General features: G+C 43.1%; 1 long non-coding RNA gene across 1 annotated transcript in view; it reads left to right on the top strand.

Moving 5' to 3' along the window:
* Nucleotides 1-11,004, top strand: part of LOC147001002 (uncharacterized) — a 120,509-nt gene extending 109,505 nt beyond the window's left edge. Inside the window, exon 7 of the long non-coding RNA XR_015045336.1 lies at nucleotides 10,945-11,004. This is a non-coding gene — a long non-coding RNA (uncharacterized LOC147001002). The remainder of the gene's footprint in view (nucleotides 1-10,944) is intronic.
* Nucleotides 11,005-14,914: the final 3,910 nt, after the last annotated feature.

Genomic DNA, 14,914 nt, shown 5'->3' with positions numbered 1-14,914 from the left:
TTTTCTTTAAATGGTCAATTTTTTTAAAAAGCAAACTCTAAAAGAATTTATTTAGGTATTTAAAAATACCTATTTGTCTTGCCATTGGGAGTAGTGCCACAATTACCATGGATGTGCAGGTATCCCCTTGGCAGGATGTAGACTGCATCCTTTGTGTCCATGGTCAGAAATGGTACGCCTGAACATATAACAGTTTTATTTTTTTAATTTTTTATTAGGTATTTTCCTCGTTTACATTTCCAATGCTATCCCAAAAGTCCCCCGTAATCACCCCCCCACTCCCCTACCCACCCACTCCCCCTTTTTGGCCCTGGCGTTCCCCTGTACTGGGGCATATAAAGTTTGCAAGTCCAATGGGCCTCTCTTTCCAGTGATGGCCAACTAGGCCATCTTTTGATACATATGCAGCTAGAGACAAGAGCTCTGGGGTACTGGTTAGTTCATAATGTTGTTCCACCTATAGGATTGCAGTTCCCTTTAGCTCCTTGGGTACTTTCTCTAGCTCCTCCATTGGGGGCCCTGTGATCCATCCAATAGCTGACTGTGAGCATCCACTTCTGAGTTTGCTAGGCCCCTGCATAGTCTCACAAGAGACATCTATATCTGGGTCCTTTCAGCAAAATCTTGCTAGTGTATGCATTGGTGTCAGCATTTGGAAGCTGATTGTGGGATGGATCCCAGGATATGGCAATCACTAGATGGTCCATCCTTTCGTCACAGCTCCAAATTTTGTCTCTGTAACTCCTTCCATGGGTGTTTTGTTCCCATTTCTAAGAAGGGGCTAAGTGTCCACACTTTGGTGTTCGTTCTTCTTGAGTTTCATGTGTTTAGCAAATTGTATCTTATATATTGGGTATCCTAAGTTTCTGGGCTAATATCCACTTATCGGTGAGTACATATTGTGTGAGTTCCTTTGTGATTCGGTTACCTCACTCAGGATTATGCCCTCTAGGTCCATCCATTTGCCTAGGAATTTCATAAATTCATTCTTTTTAATAGCTGAGTAGTACTCCACTGTGTAAATGTACCACATTTTCTGTATCCATTCCTCTGTTGAGGGGCATCTGGGTTCTTTCCAGCTTCTGGCTATTATAAATAAGGCTGCTAGAACATAGTGGAGCATGTGTCCTTCTTACCGGTTGGGACATTTTCTGGATATATGCCCAGGAGAGGTATTGCGGAATCCTCCAGTAATACTATGTCCAATTTTCTGAGGAACCGCCAGACTGATTTCCAGAGTGGTTGTACAAGCTTGCAATCCCACCAACAATGGAGGAGTGTTCCTCTTTCTCCACATCCTCACCAGCATTTGCTGTCGCCTGAATTTTTGTTCTTAGCCATTCTGACTGGTGAGAGGTGGAATCTCAATGTTGTTTTGATTTGCATTTCCCTGATGATTAAGGATGTTGAACATCTTTTCAGGTGCTTCTCAGCCATTCGGTATTCCTCAGGTGAGAATTCTTTGTTTAGCTCTGTACACCTTTTTTAATAGGGATATTTCTTTCCCTGGAGTCTAACTTCTTGAGTTCTCTGTACATATTGGATATTATCCCTGTATTGGATGTAGGATTGGTAAAGATCTTTTGCCAATCTATTTGTTGCCTTTTTGTCTTTTTGACAGTGTCCTTTGCCTTACAGAAGCTTGCAATTTTATGAGGTCCCATTTGTCTATTCTTGATCTTCAGCACAAGCCATTGGTGTTCTGTTCAGGAGTTTTTCACTTGTGCCCATGTGCTTGAGTCTCTTGCCCACTCTCTCCTCTATAAGTTTCAGTGTCTCTGGTTTTATGTGGAGGTTCTTAATCCACTTAGACTTGAATTTTGTAAAAGGAGATAAGAATCATTTCTCATTCATCTACATGCTAATTGCTAGTTGAACCAGCACCATTTGTTGAAAATGCTATTTTTCCCCCAAATGGATGGTTTTAGCTCCTTTGTCAAAGATCAACTGACCATAGGTCTATTTTCATTTCTATGTCTGCAATTCTATTCCATTTATCTGCCTGCCTGTCACTGTACCAATACCATGCAGTTTTTATCACAATTGCTCTGTAGTACAGCTTGAGGTCAGGGATGCTGATTCCATCAGAAGTTCTTTTATTGTTGCGAATAATTTTTACGCTCCTGGGGTTTGTGTTATTCCAAATGTATTTGGAAATTGCTCTTTTTTTTCATTGATGAAGAATTAAGTTGGAATTTTGATGGAGATTGCATTGAATCTCTAGGTTCTTTCGGCAAGATAGCCATTTTTACTATATTAATCCTGCCAATCCTTTAGCATGGGAGATCTTTCCATCTTCTGAGTTGTTTTATAAATTCTTTCTTCATAGACTTGAAGTTCTTATTATACAGATCTTTCACTTGTTTAGTTAGAGCCACACCAAGGTATTTTATATTATTTGTGACTATTGTGAATGGTGTTGTTTTCCTAATTTCTTTCTCAGCCTGTTTTTCCTTTCCTAAGTTTCTGTTTTTATGTCCCCCTTTAAATTTCCGAGTTGTTAATTTGGGTACCGTCTCTATGCCATTTAGTTATTTTTGTTAAGGGTTTATCTATTTGTTGATTTTCTCAAAGAACCAGCTCTTGGTTTTCTTGATTCTTTGTCTCATTCTCTTTGTTTCTAATTGGTTGATTTCAGCCATAAGTTTGATTATTTCTACTGTTTACTGCTCTTGTGTGTTGGTTTGCTTCCTTTTGTTCTAGAGCCTTCAGGTGTGCTGTTAGTTAAGTAGTTAGTGTAGGAGCTCTCTAATTTTTTATAAATGAAATCAATGCTCTGAATTTCCCTCCTAGCATTGTTTTCATTGTGTCCCATAAGTCAGGCTATGCTCTGCATTCTTTTTCAGTACATCCTAGAAAGTATTTTTTATTTTATTTCTTCCCTGACCAAGTTATCTTGAAGTATCGAGTTGTACAGTTTCAATAAGTGTGAAGGTTTTCTGTTGGTTCATAACTTCTGTTAGCTACACTGTGTGTCTGCTTACTTTTTGTCTCAATGTCCTGTCCAGATATTTAAGGAGAAATGCACACTCTGGGGAAGGTTTGAGGCTGGAAACACAGGGAGGGTGAGATCTTTGCCTCTAAGTTCTCCAGATATGGTCTCCTCCTGCATTTCACAGGAAGTGGTGTGATGTTTGATTACAGCTTCCTTTCAGTCTTTGAATCAAGCGGGGGAATGACACATGGCAGTGTTCACATAGAACACCTTCTCTGTCCCCAGTGCAGGGTTCCTGGGTTTCAGCCTCATACCAGGCATGGTGCTTAAAGTGCAAGGCACGTCTTTGTCCCTAACACCTAGGCTCTTATCATAGGCATGTTGTATTTTATGTTTAACTATTACATCTCACTGCACCCAGACTCCATCATCTGTTTTGACATGTAGCTTTTGTAGTTTCACACAGAGGGCTAGGCAGGCTGAGAGAGCTGAGGCCTGGTCTTGCAATCATGATAACTGTTTGCTGAGAAATGTCCCTGAAGTGGGCTCAGTTTCAAGGATGGGAGGAATCTGACAGGGGTTCCTTGATTTCCTCCCACATTAGTTGCCTCATCTTCATTCTGTGGCTCCTCATGGTGCTGGAGCATTTGACTGCTCAGGAAGCATGTAGGCTGAACTGATAGCTTTAGTGGGCATGGTGTCCTTGGACAAGTTGTCAGTTGGAGGTTTTTAATGACTTGTTCTGTTTCTTTAGGGGATATGGGACTGATTAGAGAGTTTACCTGCTTTTGACTTACTGTCTCATCATTTTCATTGTACTCTAGGAAGTCTTTCATTTCTTTCTTTATTTCTTCCCTACCAAGTTATCATTGAGCAGAGAGTTGGTCACTTTCCATGGCTATGTGGGTTTTCTGTGTTTTTATTGTTAATGAAGCCTAGACCTAGACTGAGGTGATCTGATAGGATGCATTGGATTATTTCAATCTTTTTGTATCTCTTGAGGCTAGTTTTGTGAGAGTTTATATGGTCTATTTTGGAGAAGGAACCATGAGGCACTGAGAAGGTATATATTTTATTACCTGGTGGCAGTTAGTATATATGAGGTGGCAATAGGGGTGAAGAAGGCTGAGACTTAGGGCTGTAAATTTGGATGGCTGTGGGAATTGAAGGGTATCCAGTAGGGTGTGATAGCTAGCATTGTATGTTAGTTGTCACTTGAGGGATTTTTCCAGGAGGACTGACACCTGTAATTTTAAAATGGAAAGCAACTGTGCTGAGTCCAGCTAGCATGGCCTACTGAATAAATATTTTTGGTGTCAGTGTTGCAGGGACCATGTTCAAGAGGACCTTATTCTTAGCACAGTGTATGGGGAAGTATCCAGTAAATCAAGGTCACAAAGTATGGAGGATGGACAAAATTTGTGCAGCAGAGCTCAGTGCATAACAGTGTGTATGTGGTGGGCCGAGATCAGGGAAAGGTGTCCAGGAGGACCTGATTCCTAGCAGTCTTTGTGGAGTGTGTGTGTCTGTGTGTGCATGCATGCACACATGCCCTACTGGTCTGCTATCTAATGTGTACCTGGGATTTGTTGGAGGACTACTGGCAGAGGCTCATACCTAAGAGGGAATGTTGGTTAGGGATAAACATGCAACAGGACCTGAAACCAAGAAGTATATTTGAGTATGCAACCTCCAGGGAAGGGGTGCACAGCGAGGCCTGCCAGACACCTGTGGCATTGGCATAAGCACAGGGGAATATCTTGCAAGGTCTGCTTCTAACAGCATTGTGGAATAGGAAGACTACATGCCCTGACACCTAGATGTGTGTATGTGGCAGTGTCCCTTGTGTGTCCAGCCTAGTGGTCTTTGTAGGGAGGCAGAAGAGGTGAACGTGTATCTAGAAGACTCTGATATCTAGCATTGTATGTGAAATGTCAGCCTGTGGGTGTAGTCCTGCAAAGCCTGATGTGTATAAATTTTAACAGGAGGGCATCACCTACACCACTGTAGTTTAGATGACAATGGTGAAGGGCTATCAACAAACACAGTATTTGTGGTTTAAGAAAGGGGGAAGGTCAGTGAGGCCTGGAACTTAGTTGTGTATGTATGGCTCCAGAAGTTTGTGCAGCCCAACCTTACACTGAGACCCCATGATGCTGGACAGTATGGAGGGAGTGTCGGGCTGGGGATGTTTTTTATCAGGGGTGTTGGCAGTGATGAAGTCTGACACCGAACCAGGTCTGAAATGGGGTAGCATTTTTGTGCACTGTGGTATGTTATCTCTGTCCTTCCTCACCTTCTAAGGGATCTCTGATTATCTTTAAGAAAGACCCACAGGCCTATATCTGTACAGAATATGGAAGATGGGTCTTCTGTTCCAAGAGAAGAACTGTGGGAAAAATTGAGAGATGGGAGAGATTCAGCAGCCAGACATACAGGAAATCAGATGTACTGAGTATGAGGTTATGGGACACGTGGCAAATGTGAATTATAATAAAGGGGTTAATGAAGTTATACAAACTTGTTGTGGGGTAGCAAGGTAAGGCCTTAGGGACAATAAATAAAGGTAAGTCATCATGTTATTATTCAGGAGCTGGTGGGTCAAGACATTCCTGCAATAGTTCTGTGAAGTTGTTCAGGAAATAACAGTGAGTATAGTCTGGGGGTTGGATTGCCACGGGCCTGATACATAACAGTGCCTGTGGGGTGTCATCAAAGGAAGGGAGGTTATGTAACAAGACCTGTTATCTGCCTAGCAGTGCCTGCAGAATGGGGAGGGCAGAGGGCATGGTACCTAGAAGTTTATGTGCTGGAGAGCTGTGTAACAGTACTCAATAGCCAGTTCCTTTGTGGATTGCAGGGGTGCCCAGCTGGCCCTGCTATGATTCCTGTTCATCCACAGTAAATGCCACATGTGCTGCTGTGTAACAGGCTTTCCAAGATGCCCTCCCAGGGATACTGTTTCATTACACTGGAAGAGCCTGTGCCTTGGAGGCCTGCAATCTAAAAGTGGGTATGTGGCACTGACATGGAGGTGTCTGTCTGAGTTTGGTGAATCACTAGGCTGCTGGCTGCCCCTAGTGATGTGTGTAATAGGGCCTGATTTATAGGGTGTTATGGGGCATGAATGTATAATACAGTGTACACAGCTACAGTTGGGCAGGGCATATCAGGGTCAGATTATTTAGTGTGCAGGCAAACAGCAGTTTTGCTGCTAATGATCTAGAAGTGGGAAAGGGGTTTAGGAGGGGCAGGATGGGGTAGTTAACTGTTTTCCCTAAATAAGCTGTTCTATACAGATTGGGTCTGTTGTCTCTTTTTGCAACTCCCAGTTGCCTGGGATAGGGTCAGTTACATTTCTTCTGTAATCCCCAAATATCAGGCTTTCTGGACATGTGAGATCAGTTTAAGGAGTCAGCGTTCATGAAGGTCCATTTAATTATTACATATCTTTCTTTCCCCTAATATGCAGAGAGACCAGACATAGTGAAAGGGGAGTTCGGGAGTGAGAGCTGCCCTGGCTGAATCATTCTATCATACATGTGACTTGAGAAAAAGCATACGTGTACTACGTTGTTGACTAGTATCTAACAAAGAACAGGGAGTCTTTGACAACAAGTGGTTGGTACTTTCCTCGCGAGCATGGCAGGGAGGGGAGCCTGCAGAGAAGTCTTAGCTATTCTGGGGGATGTGATGGCACAAACAGCTGTTGCAGCAGGCTATGCACTTATCCAAATGCTGATTATTCTCAGCTCCTAGGAGGTATCAAGGCTACATCTTCAGTTCCCTGCAAGCCCAATATTTCCTTACATTTCCTGGGAGAAAAAGAGGTCTCAACCTTCCTGTTATTCATCTTCATGAGCAGAAGGGTGGGAAGTCCAGCTTGGAGGCTGCATTGGGCACAGGCTGTAACCCATGCTCTTCTGCACTGCAGTGGATGCATGCTGTACGCTGTGTCCTCCTGGGCTGCATGGAGCCCTACTCTAAACCAAACCCTCATGGGCTGCAGTGGAGACCACGTGTAAGCTGTGCTGTCCTGGGTTTCACAGGTGTCCCTGCTGGATCCTCCTCCACTGTGAACTGAGCCTAGGACTGCCTAAGGAGAGACTTTGCTCTCCAGTCTCAGAGGGTCCAAGGTCTGCCAATGAGAACAGGAAGAGCATACATTCATGGGGAGAAGATGTCAGTGGGCAATGTTGTCATCCCTCCCTCTTCATGGACTTCCCGAATTTATCAGAGTTCCTGTGGAGCCAGGAAGTAGAGCACACCCAGGATTATCACACCTAGACATTTACTATCATTTTCCTGACCCGCCTCTTTTGTGAATACACTTATGGTCTTATGAACAAAGATATGGCCTCTGTGAGTTCATTGTCAATGATGTAGATATCTTTCTTCATGAAGTAAAATATGAAGAAGAGACTTGAAGTGTACTCATGAAGGGAGCACTTTGCCTCTGGTCACACTTATCCTCAGGGTGTCCTGTTTGTCCTTTGGACCTGAAATTTATCATAGCTCTAGGGGAACTCCAGCTCTCTGTTCTGGATTGGCCAGGAGCCCAAAGACCAGTCCTGGTCAAGAACCTGGTCTTCCTAACTTTGCCCCATTTGTCAAAAATAACCAAATCCAGAACAGGATTCACCCCAGGTCTCTTAAATTTCAAGTCTCCTGTAGGAGATTCATCTCACTCCTGAGTTCATGGTGCATTAATGTGGCTGTGGATTCCAAACCATCATCTAGAGCTGACAATCCCAGGGGCACCAGAGTTCTGCTTACCATGGCAGCAGGAGGCTCTGCTCTTACATGTTGCAATACTCTGGTATACAGCAACATCCAGGTAGGTCTGCTTCCAGCTCCATCTCTCCTGGTCTAACTCAGATTCCTGCACAGTCACAAAGAGACCATACTCCACCCAACCCTCAATTAAAGGGAAAGACAGGAAAACACAGGACTCCTAGTAATTCCCCTCTTTCCAACACAAGACACATTGGAGGCATAATCTCTGCTCTGACAGAAGTCACTCTGAGACTGTGATGGTCTGGGGTTCCCATACTCAGAGCACCAAGCTAAGAACCAGGCCTGTTAGAGAGCCTTTCCTTAGAGTCCATAGTCTCCACTTTGCCTGGAAAGGAATTCTATATATGCATCTTGCTGGGTTTCTAAAATTGAGGGCTACACCTATTGAAAGAAGAGTTGGACTTCATGTGTGACCCCAGACATATAAGCAGTTATCAGAAAATCCTGGGGATAAAGTGACAGCTCCTGCTGCTTTTGATAATGTATACAAATTAACTCCACTCTTTTTCCAGACCTAAGTATCATGCAGAAAGTTATGCCAGCCTGAAGGGTGCTCCAGTTCCATCCAAGAACAGGAGTGAATTGTATATTGCTCCTTCCTGGTTACTGTCATTGCATATTGGGATCTTTAAATGTATGGTGTGTGTGTGTGTGTGTGTGTGTGTGTGTGTGTGTGCAGTGACCCTGGTGATAATGATTTCTGAACAGATTTGTCCCTTTAAGTGTGGTTTTGTTCTTCCTCCTCCTGTTCTTCATCTCCTTCTTATTATCCTCCACTTCATACTCCTTTTTCTTGTTTTTCTTCTCCTCCTTCTTTGAGATTCTACTACAACCTTCTATGCAGGTAGGGGCTCCATCAGTTAGAGTGACACTAGCCAAAGATGGCAGTGAGATTTAGACGTGGTGACACACGAAGAATGCAAGTAAGGCAAAACAGGATTAAAATTTAAAAGAAAATTCAGGAAAAACTTTAGGGATACTGGTGAAAGAGTAGGGTATGTTTTAAGCAACCTATCAGAAATGACTATTTCTGTGACATCATTATTCCAGTGAGCACCTAGGTGCCCTCACCTTGAGCATCATGCATGACATACAGTTCACTCACGTGGCAGGAGAAGTGTCGAGGGGAATCATGGGGCATCTGGTCACTCACATAAGTTGAGGAATTTCCAGGTGCACAGGCAAGTAATCCTGGTTGACATCATGATTCTCTGCATCCTGGCCGGGCTCCACTGACACACCCACTCCAGTGGAGTGTGCATGACAAGTCCAAAAGCTTGGCCTTAGTCCTGAGATACAAAGTTTCACAGAAACTGGTCTCGTGGAGAGTCCTTGTCATTCCATAACAGGGTTGTGGTCCAGATATGTCCTAGCGATAGTCGGTGATAGGCCTACTGTGCTTTCTTTCAGTATTGTTTTATTATAGGTGCAAGGAATGATTTGACTTATCAGACAAAATGCCTTCAGTGTTGAAAGAGATAGTGAAACAAATCAGGATTTGCAGTTTACTGGGTAAGAGTAGAAATCTCAGGGCAAGTTCTCCAATGTAAACAGAATAACAGCCCAGTCACTCTCATATGCAGGAATTTACAATGGTCTAGGAAGTAGGAGGGTTGTGGCTTAAGGAGGAACTAGACTATTGCATTATTCATGAAAAGTTTAGCAAGAGCAGAAGCCCCCTGTTGGTGGGTTATACAATAGACTAGAATTGTGACTAGGTTATGAAATCCTCACCAGGCTCCTAGAATAGCTGACTTTAGATAGGGCTGCTTTTTATCTCATTTGTAACCTATGCCTGGTTCCTGTCAGTCTTTATGTATGCATTACTCTGTTTTGTGTAAAGAATCATTATGCATCAGATGACCTCAATATATCACCTAACTTCCTTGTTTTCTTCTGTAATATAATTCTGATATTCGCTTTGAGATATTACGTTCAGTTCCAACACTCTCTGGTGTTCTTGTCTGTTTGTCACTCACCAACTCCTTTCCCACCTGAGTACCAGCACCCTGATTTCTCCAGAGGGCAAGGAGCCGACTGAGCCAGCCTGTGGCACTCCATGACAGGTCAGGGCCCTTCTTTTCTCCAGGTCTTCTGTACAGTACCAAATGATGTTTCCTCATCTGTATTAAGCAATTTCATTTCAGGGATGACTTGAGATGAATCTGCAGTTTGATGGTAGGGAGCTTGTAGGGAGACAATCAACAATGGCTACCCCATGGAAAGAGCAAGGTAGAAAAGATAATAAGCAGAATCCCCAGAGTGAGTGGAAAGAGGAATAATGGCTAACTTCCCACCTACCAAGGGGTCGGAGAAAGGAAAGTCTGCACTGACTGCTCAGCCTAAGGTTTACTCTAACTCCAAGTGTAACTTTCTTCTGGATGAGTTTAAGTGCAAGCTGTCCCCTGAGGTCATCCCTTGTGTGGCATTGCCATATTTTGGCATCACCTTGGTAAGGATGGCTGGTCCATGTGGAAGATGAATACTGCTAAAGAACTTCCCAGATCTCCATGTGTTGCAACCTCATCACTGTCTTTTTCAAGCTCCCAGAGAAACTGAGGAGTTACATATACCACCAGGTGTAGTACACTGATAGAGAGCACTTGCATTGCTAGTTGACAGGCCTTGCTTTACAACTTATACACTGTGTCAAATACATTCCTAAGTACTGGGCCATGAATGACTTCCCACCAATACTTTGCCAGCATTCTCTGCAATCAACAACAGCAGCTTCATTTCTGGGTTCAGGCCTCTCAAGGGTGAGAGATTGTCTTTCTGCTGAATATAGATTGACACGTGGAGCATGGATCATTTACACAACAGACAATGGAGTCTGGCATCACAGAACAACAAGACTGCTTTAAGAGTCATTTTTCTGGAAACGGGTCTTTCAAAGTGTGGGCAAAGCCTTCAATCAAGGCAACATTATCATGTGAAAATCTCTTGCAATTCCAGTGACATTTACACTCAGTGTGGTGTTGTAAATAGGTTTGTCCCCTTAGACACTTGTGGTTGAATTCTTGGCCGACAGGGAGTGACATTATTATGAAGTGTGTCTTGTTGTAATAAGTGGTCTTGACAGAGGAATTATATCACTTTATGGGTGGGCTTTGTGATCTTCCTTCTACCTGCATGAACTAATCTTTTCCTGGCTGGCTTCTGATCAAGGCATAAAACTCTTAGCTTTTTTTTTTTTTTTTTTTTTTTTGCAGTACCATGCCTGTCTGAAAGATGACATGCTTCTGGCCTTGGTGATAATGGACTGAACCTCTGAACCTGTAAGTCAGTCCCCATTTATACAAGTTGCCTTGTTTGTGGTTTCTCTTTACATCAATGGAAGCTCTAAGAAACTCACCTTTCAGAGAAATGGGGGCTATTAAAAGGAATCATTGAGAACACACATAGACATTTTTGTGTCCAAGTGTGTACTTAATTTAAATGAAATTATAACACTTGGGTTGATAATGATTCTCCCAAGGACTACAGTTAAAACAGTCCTGATGCCTGGGAAATCTCCCTTTCCCAGAGCTCAAGAGTCTCCACCAACAGGATGAACTGTCACTATTGCTCTTTGCTCTCTCCCTGAAATTGAATCTCAGACACTGTACTTATTATACACACATACATGTGCAACAATAAAGAAACCATGAGTTGGGTGGGGGATGGGAAAAGCTGAGAGGCTGGGGCATGACTGAAATGGACACAGTTCCCCTGTACAGAGTTATCAAAAATATATTCAATCATTAAATTAAAAAAAAGTCAAAAATGGAAGGTTTGGAAGAAACATAGAAAGACAGTGAGGGCCAGTTAGCAAGAGATTGAAACTATTTTCCAAAAGTACTGGAGAAGTCATGAAAAAATTGGGGACATTGCTACAGCTGAGAAAAAAAATTTGGATTAAAATTATCCATCACTAAAGCAGTGCAATGAATGATCAGAAAAGGCAGTGGAAAATAACATTGAATTTTGAGACACTTTGAGAACAATACCAAGTATGGCAAGCCATGACTATTTTATGATACATCTTTGGAGTTCACTAGTTAATGGTATTAGCATACATGGCAGGGCAGGCATTAAGAGCCCCCTGTCTGAGGCAAAGGACAGTACACACTGTAGACATAGATACTGTTTAAATTTGTCGCACTATTTCTTTTATACTGTGCATTTTTTGAAGACATAAATTCCTTCAGTCTTGTTGCCCTGCAGCCCCAGTAGGTGATCCCAAGTGAAAGGTAAAGGATCACTGACTGAATACATAACTGAAGGCTTTTGTACTCAGGGATGACCCACAGCTGGGAGCAAACCGAAAATCTGCTCATCACAAATAGGTCTGTATTTCGAGACCTGAGAATGGAAGTGCAATAGCGAGCGAGCTCTCCTGTGGCCAGAGGCAATGGGATGGGGAGGTGCACCTTAGCTGGCACAGTCCTGGAAAGGAAGCACAGAGCATGCAAAGTTTCTCTCCTTAAACCTGCTGTAATAAGACTGTATGCTTGTGGTAGGGACATGAACCTTCCCATGTGTGTACAGGAGTCACATGACCTCAGTATGACCAATCAGGAGAGTCCTGGTTCGCTAGCCAGTCTGATTGGCCAAGTTCTGGACATGTGACCAATTAGGTCTTGACCAGGAGTTACAGTTGGTGTGAGGTTGCTGAGACAGTTGGTAACTGACCTGTTATAACTGAGGTTAAGTTTTCACTCCGGGGCTACAGAGGCAGAGACAGTGTGCTCAGGCATGATTTCAGGAGAGCTGCTCCTGTCTACTCCCCCAGCACCCAGGTACAGCCTAGATTTTCTAGTCTTGCTGATGATGTGACTCCCTAACCCTCCTTCTCAGCTTGTCAGAACCAGTTTGGTTGTGTTGTAGGCACTGACCCTTTCTTCCCACTGCCTGGCTATTGGAGGCCTTGGGGCTGCAGAATATAGATTCTGAACCTCCCAGGACTCTGTGCAGCACTCCCTGGACAGTTCGTGGTGGCTGAGACAAGCAGGCTCCTGCCCAGCACAAGCCCTGTGGATCATCGCAGGGAAGCAGAGCCTTGCCCTCTTTCATGTCCCCCTTTTATGTCCAGGATCCTCCAACACGGGCACATTATGCATAGAAATTAGAACATATCACAGTTGTCTTTAGAGACTTGGCTTGTCACATGAAGCATTATCCTTAGTTCCACCTATTTTCTGGAAAAAGACTTTTCATTCTTTGTTTTTAGTTTGTTGTTTGTTTATCATCGAGACAGGGTTTACTCTGTGTAGCCCTGGCTGTCCTGGAACTCACTCTGTTGGCTGGCCTCGAACTCAGAAACATGCCTGCCTCAGCCTCCCAGGTGCAATCAGATTAAAGACATATGCCACCATGCTGGGCTGACACTTTTTATTCTTAAGGCTAGGTCCTTTTTCATCTAGTACACTCTTCACATGATTTTATTTATGGATTTGTGTATTTCAGAGTCACCTTATATTCGTGAGTGAACTGATGTTCATGAACATGAGCTTATAAATGTGTTGTTTATTGTGAAGTATCACGGAATCTTGTTAAGGTTTGTCACATCTTTCACATGAAAATATTGGTAATAGTGATTTTTTATTCTGGTTTTGTTTGTGTGTGTCTGCACACATGGGAAGGACAGAGGACCAATTGTGAGGCCAGTTCTCTCATTCCACCACGTGGGCTCCACGAACAAAACTTGGATCATCTGGTCTGGTCGTAAGCAGCTCTATCCACAGAATTAGCAAGCTTTTTATTTGTCTGGTTTTGGTTACAGGATAATGTTTGCTATCTGGAACACAGTGGAAAATGTCCTTTCCCTTTTATTTCATGGAATTATCTTAGGAACATTGGTGTTCTTTAAAAGTCTGGTAGAATTCTTTTATGAATATGTCAAACCTTGGACTTTTGTTGATTTGTTTCCTGTTAATATTTTAATTTCATTGCTTGTTATTGATCTATTCAAGCATTTTATATGTATGTTGAAATTTGTCCATTTCTCCCGGTTTCACAATTGGTGTCAGTATAGGTTTCCTATATCTCTGTTTCAAAGATTCTTAGATATGTTCTAATGGTTCTTTTTTTTTAAGATCTATATATTTATTTGTTGTGAGTTAGTACACTGTTGCTGTCTTCAGACACACCAAAAGAGGGCATCAGATCCCATTACAAGTGGTTGTGAGCCACCATGTGGTTGCTGGGAATTAAACTCTGGACCTCTGAAAGATCAGTCAGTGCTCTTAAAGCCCAAGACATCTCTCCAGCCCTGTTCTAAAGGTTGTTAGTGCCGTGTTGTATCTGCTACTGTATCACAGTCATTTGTCTCTAGTTTTACTCTGTATACACAGAAGGTTGACAGTTTTCAGGAGGAGCAGGCTCAGCACATCCACACATAGATAATGTGTTCATTTCACTATGCCATGAGAACAGCATTGCACACAGGGACATGAAATTGTATGTATTCTGCTTGGCCATCAAAAGTGCCTCTCGGCCATAGTTCAAGGGTGGTAGTGGTATAGTGTGTGGTGTGGTGACACCAGATTCACAACATATTATGTGTAGCAGAGAGGGACTCTCTACTGGATCTGATCATAGCACTGTATATCAGCTAGTGTGGGATGGGGTGAGCAATAAGACTTGATCTCCTACAGTCTTACATTAACACCCTATATACATTGTCACTTCAAGTACCTGAAGGACAATCACCGTATAGATTTCTGGGCATCAGTCCTGGCTAGATAGAAGCTGTTTTGCTGTCTCATATACAATGCCAGGTACCAGAACCTGTTAGGCATTCCCCTAACCACATTGCCACCAGAGATAAAGGGACAGGTATCAGGGCTTGCTTGTCATTCCACCCCCTGTCATTAACCAACATATACTGGTAGATTCACATCTTGCAGGACACCTCCTCTCCTGGCATATATCCCAGGTGTAATACACTGTTAAATAGCACTTGTATTTGTAGACACCAGGAATTACTGTACAATCGCCCCAGTGCCTTGAATACATTCCTAAGTACTGGGCCATGCATGAGTTCCCACCAAACACCACAGTGACTGCTGGGTATTGAAGCATGCTGAACGGGTCACCAACATATGCAGCACATTATTTCTGTGTATCTGGTCCTGATCCCTGACAAACCCTCATATTGACTGATAGTCATCAGGCCATGATGGATACTCCCTGCCACTG

This window comes from Mus caroli, unplaced genomic scaffold, assembly GCF_978045245.1.
Source record: "Mus caroli unplaced genomic scaffold, Mus_caroli_1 scaffold_15, whole genome shotgun sequence".
Taxonomy (NCBI): domain Eukaryota; kingdom Metazoa; phylum Chordata; class Mammalia; order Rodentia; family Muridae; genus Mus; species Mus caroli.
The sequence above is the reverse complement of the archived record's forward strand: the minus strand, read 5'-3'. Positions and strand labels throughout refer to the sequence as shown.